This window comes from Ahaetulla prasina, chromosome 5 (genome assembly GCF_028640845.1).
Source record: "Ahaetulla prasina isolate Xishuangbanna chromosome 5, ASM2864084v1, whole genome shotgun sequence".
NCBI lineage: Eukaryota > Metazoa > Chordata > Lepidosauria > Squamata > Colubridae > Ahaetulla > Ahaetulla prasina.
Window position 1 is genome coordinate 112,190,652 of NC_080543.1, and position 23,748 is coordinate 112,214,399.

The following is a 23,748-nucleotide window of genomic DNA, read 5'->3' on the forward strand; positions in this document are numbered from 1 at the left end:
TGATCTTGTAATGTTGAAGATATAAACCTGACAGAACGTTATTAACTCAGAAGTATCCTTTTCTTTGTCTTTTTCAGCTCTGTCAATACCCTTTTTTGTGGTGCATCAACTATCGTCATGCACAGTATTTGAGGTATGGATGTACAAGCAGTTAACATAACAATATAACAACACTGGTAAATTTTACTTTCATTCCCAACCCAAAAAAAATGTTATTTTTACAGTCAACCGATTACCCAATGTTGTCTTCCTTGGTTAGTAAACTGTATATCAATAAAATTGGGATTCCTGCCCTCTCAAAGTTCATCACAATTATACATGAGTTTTCCTTTATGTTTCAGTTGTGATGTCAGAAATTAGCACACTGGTAGTTGTCATCTCTTTTTCTATAAATGTTATTAGTAGGAAAAGCTTTCCGGCTAGAGGGGCAATTAAGTCCTTGAGTCCAGTGAGGTCTACAAGCAGAGCATCCTGTGCAAGAAAGAATCCTTTCCGAAGTGAACAGACCTAGTAGACATACAGCAGTTTCCTTGTTTGAACAAACAGAATAAATATGACATCTTGAGATCTGGCAAAGCGTGAGGAAGGAAAAAGTTTAGACTGCAGTCATATTTCTCTTGCTGGAGACAGATAAGAAATTCCACATTCCCGTTCTTAGAAACTTCAAGCATACATACATACATACATACATACATACATACATACATACATACATATATGTACAGAACTCCACATCAATGTCTACCATATTTTTTGGAGGATAAGACCCACCTTAGTTTTTGTGGAGGAAAATAAGAAAAAAGCTGATTGGCAGGTGGATTGGCATCCCGGAATACCCCCAACCAGAGGTGAATTTTAGCAACAGGTTCCTTGGTTGGGAGCTCTGTGCCTTGCTTTTTTTTGCTTTTTTTTTGTCCTGCCTGTGAAACTCCATTTCAGAAAAAAACCTTTTTCTACCTCTGAAAGCCTCTGAGACAGAGCTTCAGAAAAAACCCTCTGAAGCTCTTTTTGGGAGCTTCTTTTCTGAAGCTCCATTTGAGATTTTTTTTCTAAGCTCCATTTGGGGCTTTTTTTCTGAAGCTCCATTTCTGATGCTTTTTTCAGCCTCTGAAACCTCTGTTTAAGAAGCTGGGTGGGCTACATTAGGAGTATAAGACGTACCCAGATTTTCACCCTCTTTTTTGGGGAAAAAAGGTGCGTCTTATACTCTGAAAAATATGGTATATCCGTATGTATGTATATATGTATGTATGTATGTATGTATGTGTAAGAATGGGAATGTGGAATATCGATCTATTGTATTTAAGTGTATATGTATAGATAAATAGATGATATATAGCTAGATATAGATATACTGGTAGATATAGATATAGATGGATCCACATTCCCATTCTTAGTTGTAATATTTTTACTTAGAGTTGAGAAGAACTTTATATCGTAGATCTAGCTGAGATTTTTCAATATAACAATATTGTGGGTATATGTATTGATGCACTCCAATGATTTACAAAATGAGCTGGACTCATGCTTGGGAGGCTGAGTCAGTTAATGCTCCACCAGGCTTCCAATAGTAGATTTAGTAATAGCAGAAGCTGGCTTCTATATACCATCTTAACCCCCTTTCCTTCTCCAGGGCCAGTGATTCTCAACCTTAGCAAATTTAAGATATGTGGATGTCAACTCCTAGAATTCCCCAGCCAGCATGCAAGCAGGCTGGGTAATTCTAGGAGTTGAAGTGCATACATCTTAAAAGTTACTGAAAAACACCATTCTAGATCATCATAGTTATAGGGCATTGTAGGATAGTTTTAAAGGCATGCATGTTGAAATTTTCACATGAGTGTCAATGCTCATTCCAGGTCGGAGCGCAATCATTTAAATTTTAATAAAAGATTTACAAAACTACTAATTTTATGTGACCTATAGAAACGTAGAGTTTCAAAAACACAGTTGCACTAGGGCAAAAGAACCAGATGAGTACATTTTGTTCAGTGAAGTCATTTGAAAAGTTATCCCGGGATGGGCCAAATCAATATTCCCCCTCCTAAGACACTGAAACTTTCACCTACACACAAGTATCATTGTTTCATTTTCATTAGAAATGGTTAAAATGAATTATTTCTCAAATGAGAATGCTACTCATATGATGTGAGCAATAATTGTGAAAGCTAATCAGTGACTATCCAATATCCTTTTACTTGATTAGCCATCCTTCCTTATTTTCTCTCATTTACCGCTGTGTTAATAAATGCAAAAGGACTATGCTCAGCCAGTCAGAATTAATTTTAAAAAGGCAAATGGAAATCTGTGAAAGTAGTATTTCTGATTACCACACCTGCCAAATCTCTGTTCCCATGGCCTGGAAAGGTTTTTAAGGCCAGGAGAGTAAGGGGGTTACATGGAACAGATTTATTTTTACTTCAATTTGGAAAATTGGTAGCTAGTAAATTAAAAAAAAGATGAATTCTGGAAGCTGTACAGGAAGGGCTATCTTCTATCTCCATTAATTAGTAACTGATGTTAGAGAACAATTCCATGCTGAAAAATATATGACTTCAGAGCAAAATCTTTCATCATGAATAGAAAACTCTACATGCATTTTCATGTATCTCTCCTGTTTGTTTGTTTGTTTGTTTGTTTGGTTGGTTGGTTGGTTGGTTGCAGTGCCAGACAGTAGTAGTTGTTGTTGTTGTTGATATTATTATTATTAATATTATTATTATTATTATTATTATTATTATTATTATTATTATTATTATTAATAATAATAATAATAATAATAATAATAATAATAATAATAATAATAACTTTATTGTCATTGTACGTATATATACAGTATACCCATACAACAAACCATCCAAACATTCACACAACAGACCAAGTAATGCTGTCCAACAGCTCACTGATGGTGGCCCTTTAGTTCAGGGGTCTCCAACTTTGGCAACTTGGAAACTTGTGGACTTCAACTCCCAGAGCTTTGCTGGCTGAGGAACTCTGGGAGTTGAAGTCCACAAGTCTTCAAGTTGCCAAGGTTGGAGACCCCTGCTTTAGTTCATTGTTGAGTGCAATTATAGCTCTGCAATAAAAACTATTCAGAAAATGTGCAAGTTTTAATTGTTCTGTATCTTCTGCCAGAAGTCAACCGTCCAAAAAGATTGTAAGCAGGATGGGAAGAATCTCTGAGAATGTTGTGCAACTTCCTCAAACAGCGAGATGCAAATCTAGGGCTGGTAGCTGGAGCCCGATGATATTCTGGGCAGTTTTAATGATTCTCTGTAGAGCTTTTTTGTCCGCTGCAGAGCTGCTCCCATACCATGCAAGAATGCCGTATGTCAGGACACTCTCAATGGCACTGCGATAATAGGACAGAAGTAGATGCTGAGAAAGATTTATCTTCCTGAGCATTCTCAGGAAGTACAGCCTCTTCTGTACAGAGGTACAAATGACAGACTCAATAACATAATTCTCCTCAGAAAGCTTAGATTGCCCAAGGATCTGCTGATACAGTTCTACAGAGGAATTATTGAGTCATTTGTACCTCAATAGCCATCTGGTTTGGCACTGCAACCAAACAGGACAGATACAGACTTCAATGGATAGTTAGGGCTCCAAAAAAAAACACCCCCACACAATCATAACCAGCCTACCTTCCACTGAGGATCTGTATACTGCATGGACCAGAAAGAGGGCTGAGAAAATATCTACAGACCCCTCACATCCTGGATATAATCTCTTTTAACTCTTTCAGGACACCATTACAGGGCATCACATGCCAAAACTACTAGATGCAAAGACTCAAATCACATGTTTCTCATGTGTGACCTGAGAATATCTTCCTTGAAGTTGGCCAAAGTAAAATACTATCCTAGCCCATGAAAATTCCTTAACTTCAAAATGGGAGAAGAGATAACCCTTGCTGGTGATTTAGTTGGCTGCATCTGCTATAATTACAATGCAACCGGCGACGGAAGCAAATTAATCTTGGTACTGAATATGTGCCCTCCTGATTGCAGAGAAATTGGGTATCAAGAGGAGGAATAAATTTTACTATCCTTAAAATAGATAAGTATCAGTTTCCAATTTTAATTACAATAAATATTAAAGACCAGAAAATAAGAGATACAGAGGATAACTCTGTATATATAGCCTGGATGACTACACTAATGATGTTACCTAGTTAAGGTAATGAAACGTTTGCAAGAAAACAAGGCAGCTCAAAGAGCACCAAGGACCCCTTATATAGATATATAGATATAGATGGTATAGATATAGATGTGTATGAATTCTTTGTTACTAAGGTTCTGCTTCCCTGTACCAAGCTGTTCACTTCTACTGAAACTCATTTTATCTTACAAGAATGTATGTTTGAACTGGTTATAGCCTTGGGATTATATAAACCTTGCTGATAACCCACATGACATTAATTTCTGTTTTCTAGGACATTGATCCTGCATGCTGGAATGGCATTAGCTAATATTAGTGGGACTAACCCAAGAGGGAGCACTGGAACTTCAACATCAGCCTTCATGCCCTGACTCTTGTCAGATGCAAGTAATTGACAACAATGGTAGTTCCATTTAATAACATAAAACAAGGTTTAAACTAAGAAAATTAGATGGCTGCCACACAATTATTTATTACTGCTATTTATTTTCTAAAGGTCTAAGGCATGTGAAATTTTCCGAAGTTCCTATTGTTATTTTTTTATTTGTTCGTTTTTTTCATTTTGTTGTAGGACATTACTCATGCTTTTTTTAAAAAGCACTTAAAACCAAACCGTTCACTAAGATCATTAGATGGAATGACAGGTCTCAATTTGGATGTCTTTAAAGAGACATCCTTTTAAAAGGAGGGATACGGTGGCTCAGTGGCTAAGATGTTGAGCTTGTCGATGGAAAAGTCGGCAGTTCAGCGGTTTGAATTCCTAGTGCCGCATAACTGGGTGAGCTCCTGTTACTGGTCTCAGCTTCTGCCAACCTAGCAGTTCAAAAGGACATAAAAAATGCAAGTAGAAAAATAGGGAACACCTTTGGTGAGAAGATAACAGCGTTCCTTGCGCCTTTGAATAGAATAGAATAGAATTTTATTGGCCAAGTGTGATTGGACACACAAGGAATTTGTCTTCGTGCATATGCTCTCAGTGTACATAAAAGAAAATATACGTTCATCAAGGTACAACATTTACAACACAATTGATGGTCAATATATCAATATAAATCATAAGGATTGCCAGCAACAAGTTATAGTCATAAAGTCATAAGTGGAGAGAGATTGGTGATGGGAACTATGAGACGATTAATAGTAGTGCAGATTCAGTAAATAGTTTGACAGTGTTGATGGAATTATTTGTTTAGCAGAGTGATGGCCTTCGGGAAAAAACTGTTCTTGCGTCTAGTTGTTCTGGTGTGCAGTGTCCAGGATGCGAGGGGTAAATATTGTAAATATTTTCAAGGCCCTCTTCTTGATTCGTGCAGTATACAGGTCCTCAATGGAAGGCAGGTTGGTAGCAATTATTTTTTCTGCAGTTCTAATTATCCTCTGAAGTCTGTGTTTTTCTTGTTGGGTTGCAGAACCGAACCAGACAGTTATAGAGGTGCAAATGACAGACTCAATAATTCCTCTGTAGAACTGAATCAGCAGCTCCTTGGGCAGTCTGAGCTTACTGAGTTGGCGCAGAAAGAACATTCTTTGTTGTCCTTTTTTAATGATGTTTTTGATGTTAGCTGTCCATTTTAGATCTTGCGATATGATAGAACCTAGAAATTTGAAGGTTTCTACTGTTGATACTGTGTTGTCTAGTATTGTGAGAGGTGGAAGTATGGAAGGGTTTCTCCTAAAGTCTACCACCATTTCTACGGTTTTGAGTGTGTTCAGTTCCAGATTGTTTTGGTTGCACCACAAGGCTAGTCGTTCGACCTCTCGTCTATATGCGGATTCGTCATTGTCTTGAATGAGACCAATCACTGTTGTGTCATCTGCGAACTTCAGTAGCTTAACAGATAGATCATTGGAGATGCAGTCATTGGTATACAGAGAGAAGAGAAGTGGGGAGAGCACACAGCATTGGGGGGCCCCTGTGCTAATTGTATAGGTATTTGATGTGATCTTGCTTAGCTTCACCTGCTGCTTTCTGTTTGTTAGGAAGCTTGTGATCCACTTACAAGTCTGTTCCGGTACCTGTAGCTGGTTTAGCTTAGTTAGAAGAATGTCTGGGATGATGGTATTGAATGCTGAACTAAAGTCTACAAAAAGGACCCTTGCATAGGTCTTTGGAGACTCAAGATGTTGTAGGACGTAGTGCAGAGCCATATTAACAGCATCATCTGTTGATCTATTTGCTCGGTATGCAAATTGCAAGGGGTCTAACAGCAGATCCGTGATCTTTTTCAAGTAGGAAAGCACTAGCCTTTCAAAGGTTTTCATGACTACAGATGTTAAAGCAACTGGTCTGTAGTCATTCAGTTCCTTGATGGTGGGCTTCTTCGGCACTGGGATGATGGTAGAATGTTTGAAGCAAGAAGGAACATAACACATCTCTAGTGATTTATTGAAAATATGGGTGAAGATGGGGGCCAATTGGTCAGCACAGACTTTTAAGCAAGAAGGAGTTATTTTGTCTGGGCCTGGAGCTTTTCCTGGCTTTTGTCTGTGAAATAGGTCCTGCACTTCCTTTTCTTTGGTCACTAGGGGTTGTGAACCCAATGAAATGGGGTCAGTTGTAGGAGGCTTGGCTGTTGTTGGTGTGTCTGAGATGGGGGTTGTGGAGATAGATGGCTGTAGTTTCCTTTCAAACCTGCAGTAAAACTCATTCAGATCATCTGCCAGTTGTTGATTACCTTCAGCCTGGGAAGGAGGTTTTAAGAGTTTTCCACATGTTTGCTGGTTCATTTGCTGAAAACTGATTCTTTAGCTTTTCAGAGTAGCTTCTTTTTGCTGCTCTGATCTCCCTTGTTAGTGCATTTCTGGCCTGATTGTACAGCATTTTATCACCTTTTCTGTAGGCTTCCTCTTTGGAATGTCGTAGCTGCTTAAGTTTAGGTGTAAACCAAGGTTTGTTGTTACTGTATATTCGCAAGTTCCTTGTGGGTACACATAGGTCTTCACAGAAGCTGACATATGATGTTACAGATCTGTGAGTTCATCCAGGTCTGCAGAGGTATCTTTAAAAATATTCCAAACAGTGCAGTCAAAACATGCCTGTAGCTTTAATTTTGATTCCTCCGTCCAGGTCTTCACTGATTTAATTATTGGTTAAATAATTAAAAAACTTTGGCATTTAGTCATGCCGGCCACATGACCATGGAGACGTCTTTGGACAGTGCTGGCTCTTCAGCTTTGAAATGGAGATGAGCACCGTCCCCTAGAGTCGGGAACGACTAGCACATATGTGCGAGGGGAACCTTTACCTTTAAAAAGAGATAGCCAAATTCTTGGATACAGAACTGTCTTAATAGAATAGAATAGAATAGAATAGAATAGAATAGAATAGAATAGAATAGAATAGAATAGAATAGAATAGAATAGAATTTATTGGCCAAGTGTGATTGAATAGCCCAATATTAAATTCAGCTGGACAAATGAAACATAATAAGAACAACAATGATGATGCCACCTTACCTTAAGTACCGGTTGCTCTAGAACAGCGACAAAGAAAGCACCTTCTAACTCGTCTTAAGAGATTCGAGGCATTCAGCCCGACTCAGAAGAACAATGTTGGTTAGTTGCTTGGTTCTAATATTGGACATTTATTGAGAAAAAAAATGGACATATATTTTAGCTCTTAGTATTTGAAAGGATCTTTCAGGCTTCAGCACACATTGGTCTCCTTTAATACAGAAAGCCTTTAATTAGGACAGATACTTCTGTAGAAAAATTTGCTCTCCCATTATTGATATTCTGATATAATGGCTAAATGGGCTGCACTTAGTGTACATGGGGAATCTTAGCGATATGCCAGGGCAGCCTGCTTGGCGACACATATCCTTTGATAAAGTTATTAAAAGGCGACAGAGCTGCTGTCCCTCCTCCCTTCTCGCCTACCCACACACTCTTCCCTTTTGCCTTGCTTTCTTGTTTAGGCACCACATTATCTCCTGGGGCTAACAATTAATTAATAGAGAGCTTGTTCAAAGGATATGCTTTTAGTGAAATGTCTTCCTCTTATTGTATTTCATTGTGGATAATCAATTTAGTCCTTCCTGGCTGTCAATAAGGCTGTCCAGTCACCTTCTTTACTTGTCTCTTCTGTCAGTAGTGAGTACTCTTGCCGCCAAGAGGAAAACTATCTGAAAGCTTAAAAGCACACAGAGTGAAACAGAGCGAAGCCAAAGGAAAGGGCTGGGAAGGAAGAGAGAAACAGGGGACCAGCAGGAAGAAACTTCTGTAATAAAAGATTTGAGTTCCACTGCAGTGGGATTTTTTCCCCCTGAAAAAATCGCTCAATGAAAAAGCCTTCCAGCTTTCATCAAATGTAGTATAGTAGTACAGAAGCAAAATTCTCAGCTAGGATGAAATGCAAATATTTGCTTACAAAAAAACCCTTTGGAATCCTATGAAGGATAATGAACTTTAATAAAACAGCATCTTCATGTGTGTTTCAAATTTTACCTGGTGGGTACAATTTACTATACCTAAAATTCAGCATTGAGACAAGGTGTCAGTTGTACCTTACACTTCTGTCCACTTCATGACATGGAAGAAAGTATTGACTATAGCAAGACAAATATGAAAGTAAGTTGAATGCAGCTGAATGTGATATGACGTGTGGAAAACAAGACGACACAATAGTCAGAAGGAACAAGTGCTGAATAAATGGAAATCATTTTTAAAAAATGTAACGAGTCTGAAAGGTGGAATACATGCTTCAATGTTTGTTTGTTTATTTGTTTGTTTGTTTATCTTCCCATCTTGCCATAAGAGCAAGAACCAGTGGTGGGTTTCAAATTTTTTTACTACCAGTTCTGTGGGTCTGGCTTGGTGGGCATGGCTTGGTGGGCATGGCAGGGGAAGGATACTGTAAAATCTCCATTCCCTCCCGATGAGCTGGAACTCGGGAGGCAGAGAATAGATGGGGATGGAGCCAGTCAGAATTTTTACTACCGGTTCTCCAGAACTGGTCAGAACCTGCTGAAACCCACCTCTGGCAAGAACAAATGGTTGAGGAGAAAGTTCTAGTTCTAGTGTTGTCATCCTTAAAAAAATACAATGAAAAATGCCGTGAACAAAAGACTATGCATTAGGGGATGGATAGAGGTGTTGAAAACAAAGGATAGTTTGCAAGAATGAAGTAGTATAGAGAAGTGTAGTGCACACTTGTGAAACCTAGATTTAGAGCTGTATTCTCTTCTCTCTTTTTTGATCTTATTTCTTTAATTCCCTTCACTTATAAAAGGGCAGAGATTCTGTTCTGAGGTCATAATGCATGTTTCATTTTGCCAGCATCCTGGTTAGGATCAGTCTTGGTTCTTCTTTTATCAATTGTCAAGTGTGCAGTCAGGGAGTTTTTGAGGTCTGGTGGCTCCCCAGAACTATTCCAATGCTGTACGTTCATTATCATTTATTTCTACTGATTAGTCAATTGACCTTATCAAAATACAAAACAGTAGCAGAATGTGAAATAAATGCAAATATACAAAGATATAAAAAGCGTTGCATTCAATTAAATAGCTCACTTTTGTATATTACCTCAATCTGTCTTGAAAATGAGTTTTCAGATGAATGACCTTAACTGGGTGATCTTACTAATACCAAACAGGTTTACTTCCTGGAAGAAATTAGACTATCTGTTTCAATATCCCAGTAGGCTTCTCTGTCAAGTAGTGACTCTAATTACTGTATTCTTACTGAATCATATAGTTGGAAGTCAAGCAGAACATACATAATATCCTTTATATCTGAGGATCCACAAACACTCTTTCTTGTAGTAGGGTACTTTATAAAATTTCCTACATTTTGCCTTTGATAGAACCCTAACTCAATTTTCATTCTATGTCTTTTTGGCATTAAATTCCTGTTCTCTTTAAAAGGTCTCTCTGAAATTAATATCTCAGATTCTTGTTGATTTATTATATAACCCTCAAGTTTAGACCATGAAATATTATGCCAAAATAAATTTCTGAGTCTTCAAGGTATTGCAACTCTTCTCTTCTCTTCTCTTCTCTTCTCTTCTCTTCTCTTCTCTTCTCTTCTCTTCTCTTCTCTTCTCTTCTCCGCCCCTCCCCTCCCCACTCCTCTCCTCTCTTTCTTAGAAAGTTTTATACTATATAACACATAAAGTCCTTCTGTGTCCTAGACATTTATCCAATTTCAAATTTTATTGCTATTTTTGTTTGCTATTCACTAATTGCACTATTGAAAAGTCCCTTTTCTTGTTGTGTAAATTTAAGCTGTATTATTATGTGCTCTGTTCTGAATTTAATATTTATTACATAAAAAGGAACTAGTGATGTTATCTTCTCTGTTATCAAAACATCTCTGCTGCCATCTGAAATGGCAGATATAATTATCCTTTCATAGTTGATAAGCCAACATGTCTTTTCTTTTCTTTTATTGTTTTATTGCTTTTTCACAATATTTTTGTTTTGAAAAATTCATCTTATTTCCTATAATTTACTCCCATTAAACATCGTTGATTGCAAACAAGGTTTTCATATTTTGTTCTTCATTTGAAAAAGGATCTTGCAACTAGTTTAGTTCGAATTGCTAAACAGTCATTCTGCAATGTGTTGGGGGAGGATGTTGATTCTATTTCATGACAAAGAAATAAACAATCCTGTAATAAATGATTTGCATAAATCCAATTCTGTGAATAAAGAGGCATCAAGAGTTAGACTGATTTGGATGAAGCTGGATTATAGTTTGCAAAGTTGAAAGGAGCAATTTCCAATTTATAACTTGGGTTATGGATGAAGTAGAAAACTCAGATGACTTATATAAATAGATGAATAATAATCATATTCCTTTCCTAAAGGTATTCATATCATTTGAACTAGAAAATAATGACATAGTCTAGAAATTTATCAGAAGTCCTTTTAGATGATCTATCTGAGGATATTTATCTAACTGAGGGAAAAAATAAAAAATAAAAACTGCGATTCATATCTTGGGAAATTAAACCATCTCATTCTGCAGTTTCAATAAGTGATCAAAACAAAATCATAGATCTTATATTGTTATCATCTATTGCAATTGTAGTTTTTCCTTATTCAGCCTAGAATAATAGTATTATAGATCTTTGTTTTGAAACTGTTTTCTAAAATCTAAGGTAGGTTTTTGATATATCAGTCTAACCATTTTTTTCTGTCTATCTAAGGGTACAAATTTTTGATTGAGTCACATTGAACAGGTTAATATAGTCTTTTTATAATGAAGATCTCAACAGCATGTGAGTTTCCTCTTTTAAACTTTTAAAAAAATGCCTTTGCCTTTTGAAGGGATTGTTAAGTCCATTAATATTAGTTTATATTTTATATGAACTGTGATGCCTATTAAATTAATTTATAATGAAAAAAATAGTTGCTTGATCCAGTGTTTGAGCCTATGGGTTGATAAAGGAGGATATTTATGAGGGAATTCTTGGTACTCTGAGGGCTCACTGGTGGTGTTATCTAGTTTGGGTAATAAAATGTCTGCAAGAAAACAGCCAACCTCAGAGGGCATCAAGGACCCCTGGATCCTATATCTGTTCTACTCTGTGACAACTAACTACTTTCTAGTACCGTCCTTTGTCAAATGAATGTGTTCATTCATTTGAAAAAACCCAAGTGATTTATCTTTATCCAATCTCATTTTTTCCTCCCTTTATATATACCATCAAGACATAATATATACTTATTGCTATCTCAGATCAAATTATTTATGTGTACCAATATCTAAAATTTTTCACCTTTTGTTTTAATATCTCTCTAGATTCTGAGGTGGAGATCCTTCAACATCTACAGGGGTAGGCAGGCAATAGATGGGTCCATTCAAATGGTTTTTATCCAACTGGGACCATCCTTAAACAGATAGAAGATTTGGCCACAGCCCCTCTGTAACTTCATAACTTGTATATCGCCTGTTCTAGTCCATTCTAGAAAAGGGAAATTTAGAAAGTGGGTCACAGCAGTTATTGGCTTGGGAGGTTTTGTCCAAGTTGGTTGAGGACCTCCCAGTCACATTGTCTACTTCACATCCAACTTTGTTTCTACTTAAAAACCACTTCTGGATTTTGTGCTTGAGATGGAAGAAAAAATGAAACTTTTTGCTAGATCTGTTATAAAAATGGCTAATACATATTTTTATTTATTTATTTTATTTATTTTGTCACAACATCATATAAAAAGATTATATAGTATATAAACATATATATGAGTAAATATTGGGAGGTATAAGCATCTATATATATATAGGAAGAAGAAAAGAAAAACAATAGGACAGGAACGGTAGGCACATTTGTGCGCTTATGCACTCCCTTTATGGTCCTCTTAGGAATGGGGTGAGGTCAATAGTAGAAAGTTTTTGGTTAAAGCTTTTAGGATTATGGGAAGAGACCACAGAGTCAGGTAAAGTATTCCAAGCACTGATGATTCTGTTACAGAAGTCATATTTTCTGCAATCTAGATTAAAGCGGTTAACATTAAGTTTAAATCTGTTGGTTGCTCTTGTATTATTGCAGTTAAAGCTGAAGTAGTCTTTAACAGGAAGGACATTACAATAGATGATTCTATGAGTTAAACTTAGGTCTTGTCGAAGGCGATGGAGTTCCAAGTTTTCTAAGCCTAGGATTTCAAGTCTGGTGGGATAAGGTATTTTGTTGTTTTCAGAGGAATGGAGAACTCTTCTTGTGAAATATTTCTGGACTCGTTCAATTGTATTGATGTCAGAGATGTGGTGAGGGTTCCAAACAGGCGAGCTGTATTCTAGAATTGGTCTAGCAAATGTTTTGTATGCTCTGGTTAGTAGTGTGGTGTTTTTGGAAAAGAAGCTACGCAAGATTAGGTTTACAACTCTTAGAGCCTTTTTTGCTATGTAGTTACAATGGGCTTTGGCACTTAGATCATTTGACATAAAAACTCCAAGGTCTTTAATGGGGTGGGGGTCATCTGTAAGGTAATGTCCATCAAGTATGTACTTAGTGTTTGGGTTCTTTTTTCCAATATGTAAATATATATTAACTATAAAAGTCAAAGTTGAGACTTTAATGTTACTATTTTATTCTATTGTACTCAAAAGAGTCAAAAGTTAGTGCTTTTTCTTCTTTTTCTCCTTTACCCTACATTTCTTTCTCTTCCCTTTTCCCTCCCACATTTTGCCACTATTTTCTTTTGTAGTTTACATCTTGATAAGCTTAATAACATTCATAACAATGTCTACCTCTTCTCCTCTTGACTGTGAAGTAGTTCTTTTCTATCTCCACATAACAATATGAAATCCACAAACCATTTTTATGCCATGCCTAAGAGTCATAGAATTGTAAAACTCTAAAGTTGTAAAAGGAGAAAAGAATTGTGAGATTCCTTTTCTGCATGCAATTTCATTGTTTCTATATATCAAACCCCCCAACCCACTTCCAAGAAGCTGTGATAATAGCTCAGTCGACAATATTGCACCCAGCAATATTTAATCATGCAGCTGCTTTTTTCTCAGTGAGTACTGCAGTGGCACCTTCTGGCATGCAGAGGAAATCATTACTTTCCATGCTCTATGAGCTGGTGCCCTTTAAATGAAACGAAAGGAAGGAATTATGGAAGGAGCCTACTTTTTGGAAGAGATACAAAAGAGTAAGAGATAAATACAAAGGCAGATGGAAAGATGGATCAGCATATTTCACAATGATAGAGATGGGGCCCTTTGCATAGAAAGATTCCCAGTATTTTTAGTTGAAACGATTTCACATAGGAAGGAAGAGAAGAGAACAAATCTTATGGCAAAGGAAACATCAATGGATTAGAGCAGCATTTTTCAAGCTTGGTAACCTGTTCAAATGGGTGGACTTCAACTTCCAGAATTCCCTAGCCAGCATGCTGCCTGAGGCTTTATGGGAGTTGAAATCTTAAAAATCTTAAAAATGCCAAGGTTGAAAAGCAATGGATTAGAAAGGTCAATTGTCTAAGACAATTCCATTGAGCTTTAAATTGCTCAACATCAATTGCAAATGGTAACTATGCAACTGGTGATCAACGTATGACTTATTAAACATTTTGGACTAAATGTTAACATAGAATGAAAGAAAGGATTGTGCCTCTATATATTTAGGTTTTCTGGAGGAAGCCAATCAATTTAATATAGTATATGTAGATTCATGTACTTTATCTATGATTACAAAACATTCTTAAACATACAATGCATTTGCAATAGCAGTGAATATCTGTAGCTTGAGTGTAAGATGAGGATGAAGGTTCGTTCACCGAGCTTGTGGCTTGGTTCCGGAATGTTTCATTACCTGGCTAGGTAATATTTCAGCAAAGTTTAGGGGATGTCAATGTCAGTGTTCTTCTGTTTATCCCTTATACAATACCATCAATGAACTGCGGTGGCACAGTGGTTAGAATGCAGTACTGCAGGCTATTTCTGCTGACTGCCGGCTGCTTGCAATTTGGCAGATCGAATCTCACCAGGCTCAAGGTTGACTCAGCCTTCCATCCTTCCGAGGTCGGTAAAATGAGGACCCAGATTGTTGGGGGCAATATGCTGACTCTGTAAACCGCTTAGAGATGGCTGTAAAAGCACTGTGAAGCTGTATACAAGTCTAAGTGCTATTGCTATCATATAATACTTTTTTTTTTCATTGAAATGTTTAATTTCATATTTGAATTTATTGTGTGGTAATACCTACTTTATGTTAAGTATGAAATCTAGGGGTAGATCTCCATACTAATCTAATTGGAAGATGCATACTTGAATTATCAATAATCATTCAATCAATGTATTTGTTTATATAATCATTTTGTATGTCTATCTTTTTCAGGCACTGTTATTTCTATATTCAGTTTTTGTCATTCCACAACACTGCCATTTCCTAGTTACCTAAATATGTGGTTGTTATTATTAATAATAACTGCTTTTTCCTTCTCATCAAAAATGGCTTATTTTAGAGTCATTTATAGGATCTACCCAGAGTTGCTCTGAATAGTAAGACAGGTTGCATAGAAAATTAATAAATAAGTAAATTAAAAAATCCAAGCATCTCTCACCTTAAACATACTATGGCAAATTTTTTGTGGACTGTGCATTGACTTTATCCTATGAAAACTATGGGTTAATAAACTGGTCCATTTTAAAGCATCAACAAGATTATTTTAGAGCAGGTTGACGTCACGTGATTTATCAGGACTTTCCCTGTCTTCCTTAAACCATGTGGGGGCGGAGCCAACGTGACGCAACTGGTCTGCAGGCCACGAGTTTGATACCCCTCTGTCAAACAGCAACTGATATGGCTATAATCCTGAAAGTTATTCCTGAGAAAGTGTTAAATTGCTGATTAATATTTGAATTTCTTTTCAATATATTGGTTGAAGGGCAATGTATTTACTAAGCCACTCCAGAATCAAAGCATTTCATTAAAAAGTTGTAATGTGTTCCCAAATTGCTAAAGTGTAAGATTTCCTTATATGAGTTTCTTTTAGTGCAGTTGGAGGAAAACAATTAAATAGAAGCAAACAGAAAACAGAGTAGTCCCAAAGGTGCTTTTTCAAGAGGCAACTGAACTTTCAGAAAGTCCAGTTGCCTCCTGAAAAAGCACCTTTGGGACAACTATGACATGGATGATTGAGAATCTCCATAGACAGAAGACAGAATATTTTTAATTTCTCCCAGCTGGGAGTACCTTGGGTGCTCACAGGAAGAATGATACGGTGCAGAACAAGATGTCAAACTACTGGAAAATTCCAGAGCAGTGGAATATACAGGGAATACCTCCTCCTCCTCCTCCTCCTCCTCCTCCTCCTCCTCCTCCTCCTCATCATCATCATCGTCATCATCGTCATCTTTGGTGTTATCAAGAAAACCACATGAACCTATCCATGAAATCAGCTCAGTGTGCAAAAATCCCTAACTTTCAATCAATTATCCTCTCTGAAAACAAAAAGAAAACCATCCATTCCTACAATCCTACAATAAAAAGCAAGAATAATGAGGATGCCCTTCAGGTGCAGCATTATGAAAGCTAATTGCCTGTGAAGTACTCCAATGAGGTTCAGGGAAAAAGGAGTTGTGTTTTACTAATTGAATGTCATGTGGTTTTTAGGGTATCAGTTTATAGGGAAGGTTATGCTACAGTTCATAAGCAGTGATTTATGAGCTAGCCTGGTTGGGTTTGACTCTGAATCTATATAATACAATCAGCACCCACAATCACATACATTATAACTAACTCTTTTCTTGGGAGAAAACAGAAAAAATTAACTACCTTGCTTCTGAAATCTGCCTTTGGAGAATACCTTAATTGTCAAGCAAATCAACTGGCAAGACACACTTGCATTTCCCATTCTATGCTCTTTGTAACTCAGTCAAATGTGTATTTCCATCTCAAGTTGATCACTTAAACAACCTATACAGGGCTCTCCCAGTTTTAAAAAATCAGTGGATGCAGGATATCATAACTATCATACTTCTGCCTTTTAATTAATTTCCATGCTGTGCAAAACACCGGAAAGGTGCTGCATTGGCAAGATCAAAGTCATTTGTTCTCTGAAGCATGAAAGCAGCTGTATCCATTGAATGGCTCCCCTCAAAGGCTGTCCCTAGATTGCCTGCGGGCACTCACAAAACCTTTTACTGAGACCATAAGGAAATGATATCTGGGTGTACATTCATGGACAAAAACGTACAGACTGCCAGGAAAGCCTTCAAAAAAAGCAGGGCCAGTTGCAAGATGCAGCTGCTTTAATGCTGCTGCATTGAACCGCACCAGCTGAGGATTTGCAAAATGCTGCCTCTTACCATATGATCTTTCCTGACTACTGTACAAGTTGTGGCACCCAAATCACAAAACTTCCTCACTAGAAATACTTAGGGGGTGGTTTTTCATTATCTTTGGGTATTCTGTGAAGAGGTAGATATGAAAGTATTCATTTTGAACTTTTAACCTACCATTTTTGGGAGGGTTTCTGCTTTGCTGATTGTTGGTTTTACCTTACTTGGACTATATTTTATTCTATACATAGTTTTATGTGGGAGAGTTATTTCAAAGGCTGAAAACAGCATACTCATAAATGAATGGTAATGGCTGCAAGAAGACATTCAAACTGCTGTGAACAACGTATTTCACAGTCAGTTCAACATTACTTGAACTGAGAAGGCCAATTTTTAAAGCTAAGCAGGAACAAATATTTATTCAAATAAAAATTGGAATATATATTTTCCCTGGAATGTTTTTACAGTGAAGATATTTTCAGTGAAATCTGAGCAAATGCATACATATATAAAGTACATGTACATGTATATGTCTTTGCATTTTCGGGTCTTTTCCCATGTAAGGTTGAGAGTATCTTGGCAACATTTTGATGAGGTCTCACTCATCATCTTCAGGCTGGTGTCTTCGGCTTCTTGCTTCTCGAGCAAAGAGTGGTCGGAGCTGCCGTCTCTCTATAAATACTGGTGGGGAGGTGGGGAGTATTGCTGTGAGCGGGTTGGTTGGCTGTGTGGTTGCATCTTGATTGACCCCAAAATGCCAAGACCTACCTACCTATACCCGTAAAAACCTACGAAAACAAATATATATATATTACATTACAGTTACCTCTCTTAGAACTTTGAATAAGAGTTGGAAAGGACTACGGGTGGGATTCAGCCAGTTCCGACTGGTTCAGACAAACCGGTAGTTAAGGCCAGTTACGTGACTTGTGACTATTTTTCACAATTGCAGCTGTTGCAGCATCCCCATGGTTCACATGATCAAAATTTGAACACATGGCAACTGGCTCATATTTATGACGCTTGCAATTTCCCGGGGTCATGTGATCACCTTTTGCTACCTTCTGACAAGCAAGGTCAATGGGAGAAATATTCACTTAACAACCTTATTGCTAACTTAACAACTGCAGTGATTCAACTTAACAACTGTGGCAAGAAAGGTTGTAAAATGAAGCAAAACTCACTTAACAACTGTCCCGCTTAGCAACAGAAATTTGGGGCTCAAATTTTGGTTGTAAAGTAAGGACTATCTGTAGTTACTTTCCAAGATTATGTTAGCTCATTGGTCAACTGTGGCTCCATTTCTGTCTCTCATTACATTATAAAATGAGCAAGGAAACCTATATTTGGCAAATCCTGTGTTTAGCCCAATACAGAAGTTTTTTTAAAAAAGCCTGAGGCCATGTAGGCCTGACTCAAGTGAGGTACTAATATCACTTAGTAAGACCACACCTAGAGTACTGCATCCAGTTTTGGTTACCACAGTATAAAAAAGATGTTGAGACTCTAGAAAAAGTGCAGAGAACCAGGATGATTAGGGGCCTGGAGGCTAAAACATACAATGAACGGTTGCAAGAACTGGGCATGGCTAGTCTAGTGAAGAGAAGGACCAGGGGGAACATGATAGCAGTCTTCCAATATCACAGAAAGGAGGGGGTCGAGCTATTTTCCTGAAGTCCAGAGAAGGAATAATGGATGGAAACTGATCAAGGAGAGATTCAACCTAGAAATAAGGAGAAATTTTATGACAGTGAGAACAATCAAGCAATGAACAGCTTGCCTTCAGAAGTTGTGGGAGCTTCATCACTGGAGGCTTTCAAGAAGAGATTGGACTGCCATTTGTCAGAAATGGTGTAGGGTCTCCTGCTTGGGCAGAGGGTTGGACTAGATGACCTACAAGGTCCCTTCCAGCTCTGTTAATCTGTAATCTGTAGGTCTGAAGTTAGATATGTTTTACTTTGTCTTCAGCAGAGATCGTTTGTAATTAAACTACTATAAAGGAAAGACCATTGATATATCGATGCAATCTCTGAAAAATTAATATTGCATCAAATGCCCATAGAAATCATCCAGTGTTTAACTAGCAAAATTACCTTTTAAATCCTAAACTCAACAGAAGACTTGATGTATGATCCTTATTACTGGGGATTTTGCTAAACAGATTTTCAGCCATCCTGTTTGTCTTAATGGGCCACCTCCTTTTGCTTTTAATGGTCTGGATATTTTTCTCAGTAAGTACTTCTGATCAATCTATTAGATATGAAAAGAACATCTGGTATCCTTTTGAAGCTGTATGTCTGTTCATGCTTTAAAAATAATAAATGCAGCACTCAATATTTTTTCTTACTAGTTCCCTGCAAGTAATTAATTTTATGAAACAAAACTTATGGAAAACCTTTGATCCGAATACAGCACTACAATCCAACCAGTGTCTGGTATATTTCTTCATGCTTTTTTTCTCTTTTCTTTCTTCCTCTGGAAAAGGCACATTTAATTTTGTCACCTCATTGTGCTTTATAACTGGCTCTAGAAATCACACAGTGCTTTCACACGTCAAACTTCAAGTATTTTTTTTTTCAAAATTGGTTTCTAAGGCAAGTGGTAGCCTGTATATTCATTCACATTATAAATGCATCTCTATTTAACTGAGTGACGGCTGAGCAATATGGATCTTATTGCTAAGAATCATGGGTTTTGTTGGACTTCATTTTACCTTCTCTTATTATATTCACATCTTATCATAACCTTGTTACTTTCTAACTGCAAGATAAGAATGTTCACTTTCTCTGGCTGAATAACAAAGGATTATTCAAATATGCATACAAGCTGTTTCAATTGCAACGGTATCTTTTTGCAACCGACTCTATGAGTCTGTGACATCTTTTCCCATGCTCACTTTTATTTATTGTTTCTATTTTTAATACAATACTCATTTAATAGAATAGAATAGAATAGAATAGAATAGAATAGAATAGAATAGAATAGAATAGAATAGAATAGAATTCTTTATTGGCCAAGTGTGATTGGACATACAAGGAATTTATCTTAGGTGTATATGCTCTCAGTGTACATAAGGAGAATAAAATACATTCATCAAGAATAAAAAGATACAACACTTAGTGATAGTCAAAGTTACTAATAAGCGTACTAGGAAACAAATAAAAAGAATATAAATTGAAAGATAAAAGCGACATGGTTATAGTAATAAGTAGGAAGAGATAGATACTAGTAAGGAAGAGAAGAACAATAGTAATACAGTCTTAGTAAATTGTTGTGTTGTGGGAATTAGTTGTTAAGCAGAGTGATGGCATTCGGGGAAAAACTGTCCTTGGGTCTAGTTGTTCTGTTGTGCAGTGCTCAATAGCATTGTTTTTGAGGGTAGGAGTTGAAATAATTTATTTCCAGGATGTGAGGGGTCTGTAGATATTTTCATCTCTTTTTGACTTGTGTAGTATACAGGTCTTCAATGGAAGGCAGGTTGGTGTCAATTGTTTTTTTCTGCAGTTCTAATTATTCTCTGAAGTCTGTGTTTGTCTTGTTTGGTTGCAGAGCCAAATCAGACAGTTATAGAAGTGCAGATGACAGACTCAATATTTCCTCTGTCGAACTGGATCAGCAGCTCCTTGGACAGTTTGAGCTTTCTGAGTTGGAGCAGAAAGAACTTTGATGATGTTGTTGATGCTAGGTGTCCATTTTAAGTCTTGAGATATGATAGAAACTAGAAACCTGAAGGATTCCATTGTTGATACTGTGTTGTCTAGTATAGTAAGAGGTGGTAGTATAGGAGGTTTTTGTTGTGGCTCCAGCCTCCCCCGCACCCCCCGGGCCTGGCCCCCTGCCAGAAAGTGACTCAGAGAGTGAGGGGGAAGGGCCATTAGGGCTCCCCTCTGCAGGGCCAGCCTCTCTGGCTCAGCTCCAGGAGCCAGAGGCAGGCCAGGTGGAGGAGATGATGAGGCCTCTGTCTCCTATATCTCCCCCCGCCCAGGCAATGCTTCCAGACCCAGCTGTGGACAATCAGTCCTGGTTAGATCCCAGATTTCGTAGACAAGAGAGGCGGGAACACCAAAAGAAGGGGTGGGGCAGGCCTAGAGAGTGCTGAGTCATGGAGCCACACCCCACAGGGTATAAAAGCAGGAGGGGCTGCTCTACTACTTCATGACGGACAAAACAAACTGACTGGAGAAAACTTGAGCTGAACTATTTAACTGAGCATCTGGCCTGGATTGCTCTTTGTTCCTGACTTCCTGGTTGCTCCGGTAATGAGTTTTTGTGATGCCGGCATCAGGGAAGATAAAGAAAACCTTGGCAGACGTTCGCTGGTCTGCTGCCAGAGCTGATAGCTGCCGTGGACTAAATTGCTGGCTAATTGAGTCAGTTCACATGTCTCCCGGACTGAAGTGGGGGGGACAGAACAGTTTTCTTCTAAAATCCACCATCATTTCTATGGTTTTGTGTGTATTTAGTTCAAGATTGTTCTGGTTGCACCACAATGGTCAAGCTTAATGTTTTGGGGTGTTTAACAAACTGTCCATCTTTCTGATGAAATTGGGCAGGATGTTTTGTTTTCTCTAGTCCAATTTTTCTTTGTTCTTTTCTTTGTTATGCTAAGTATAAAAGGAAACTCCAAACTATTCTCCAAAGCACCCAATGGTAGGATTTGTTAACTTTGTGTTGGAATGGTCAAAAACTTGGCAACTCCAAATCTCAACCAGCAAATGCTCTGTCTTGCACATTGGAAAAAAGAATCAGAACACTAAATACAAGCTCAATGGACATTACCTTATAGATGACCCTCACCCCGTCAAAGACCTTGGAGTTTTCCTATCGAACGATCTAAATGCCAAAGCCCACTGCAACTACATCGCCAAAAAAGGCTTTAAGAGTTGTAAACTTAATCTTGCGTAGCTTCTTCTCCAGAAAGATTACACTACTAACCAGAGCATACAAAACATTTGCTAGACCAATTCTCGAATACAGCTCGCCTGTATGGAACCCACACCTCATTTCGGACATTAATACAATTGAGCGTGTCCAGAAATATTTTATAAGAAGAGTTCTCCAGTCCTCTGATCACCTTATGCCACCAGACTTGAAATCATGGGTTTAGAAAATTTAGAACTCCACTGCCTTCGGCATGACCTGAGTTTAACTCATAGAATCATCTGCCACAATGTCCTTCCTGTTGAAGATTACTTCAGCTTCAATCGCAACAACACACGAGCACACAATAGATTTAAACTTAAAGTGAACCGCTCCAATCTTGATTGTAGAAAATATGACTTCAGTAACAGAGTTATTAATGCCTGGAATGCACTACCTGATTCTGTGGTCTCTTCCCAAAATCTCCAAATCTTTAACCAAAGACTATCTACTATTGACCTCACCCTATTCCTAAGAGGTCTGTAAGGGGCGTGCATAAGAGCACCAACATGCCTACCATTCCTGTCCTAATGTTCCCTTTGATTGTATCCAATTCGTATAGTTATTTCATGCTTATACTTATACTGTTGTGACAAATAAAATAAATAAATAAAAAGAAGGGTGGAAAATAATCAAGGAGAGAAGCAACCTGGAACTAAGGAGAAATTTCCTGACAATTAGAGCAATTAATCAGTGACACTAGAAGTTGTGGAAGTTTTTAAGAAGAAATTAGACAACCATTTATCTGAAATGGTACTTATATAGGGTTTCCAGCCTGAGTAGACGGTTGGACTAGAAGACCTCCAAGGTCCCTTCTAACTCTGGTTATTCTGGTTTTTTTCTGTTGTTGTTTTCTTTCCTGGGTTCCCTCTTTGAATAGACACACTCTTTAATGAAGCACTTCAATAAATCAAATAAATGATCTTCTGATTCTTGCTTATTGGAGAGAGAATGCAGAGGCAGGATCTAGGGCAAATTTTGGCCTTCAACAGAGTCAGAAGGGATTTCTATTACCCAAATTCAATGCATATGTTGTTAACGAGATTCAGGGTATTTTATTTGGCCTAATCTAGCCACGATTTATGGCATTTTTGGTTTGCATCCAGTATTTTAGTTGGAAACCTTTGGATTTCAGAAATCAGTCTTTTCCCAGTTCTGTGTGGAAAGGAGCCTAAGGTTTTCTGCATACATCCTGATCTTCAGCCAATTGGAAACCATACTGTCACATCCTGTTGCTCTGAATCCATTAATCTTAATTTTCCAAATAAGCCCTTGCATCCAAAGACAATTTGGAGTAACTCAATAATTACATACATAAAATGGGATTCAGAAAATCATTTTCAGATGACATTTTCAATTAGATCACTGTTAACTTCTGTGACAGGGACAACTAACAGTAGTCAGATTACACATGTGACCTTGGCTTAACGCAAAAATCTAAATTAAATAATCCTACACAAATAGTTTCTACTTCATATATCCAACAAAGTGAAACCTACCCCTTCTCTAGGTCATTGGATCTACTGTCTGACTGCTTTTCCCTTTTAATCAGGATTTTAAAACTTCCTCAACTGGACTATGCTCTCCTCTTGTTTCCCTCAACTGAACCTATCCTGTTGTCTCAAAAGTTTGATTTTTACAAACTGGGAAAGGTTATTTTTTTTAAATGAGAACTTGGTAAGGATGCTAGCTAGCTTTGTCTAGTCTAAAACTAGGGGGAAACATTGAATATTCCTGGATACTCTACAACAAAGATTTATGTGTGTTGATAATAAGAGCTGGAATCTTAGGATACAATTTAGTTGATGAAATTCTTCCTTAAATAATTAAAATGACAACGAAGTGGAATTGGGAAAAGAAATGAGCAGCTCAGGATATTAAATTTCTGATTTAATAATCCTTTAATCTCAGGACTCTGAATTCATTGTTCGTTTT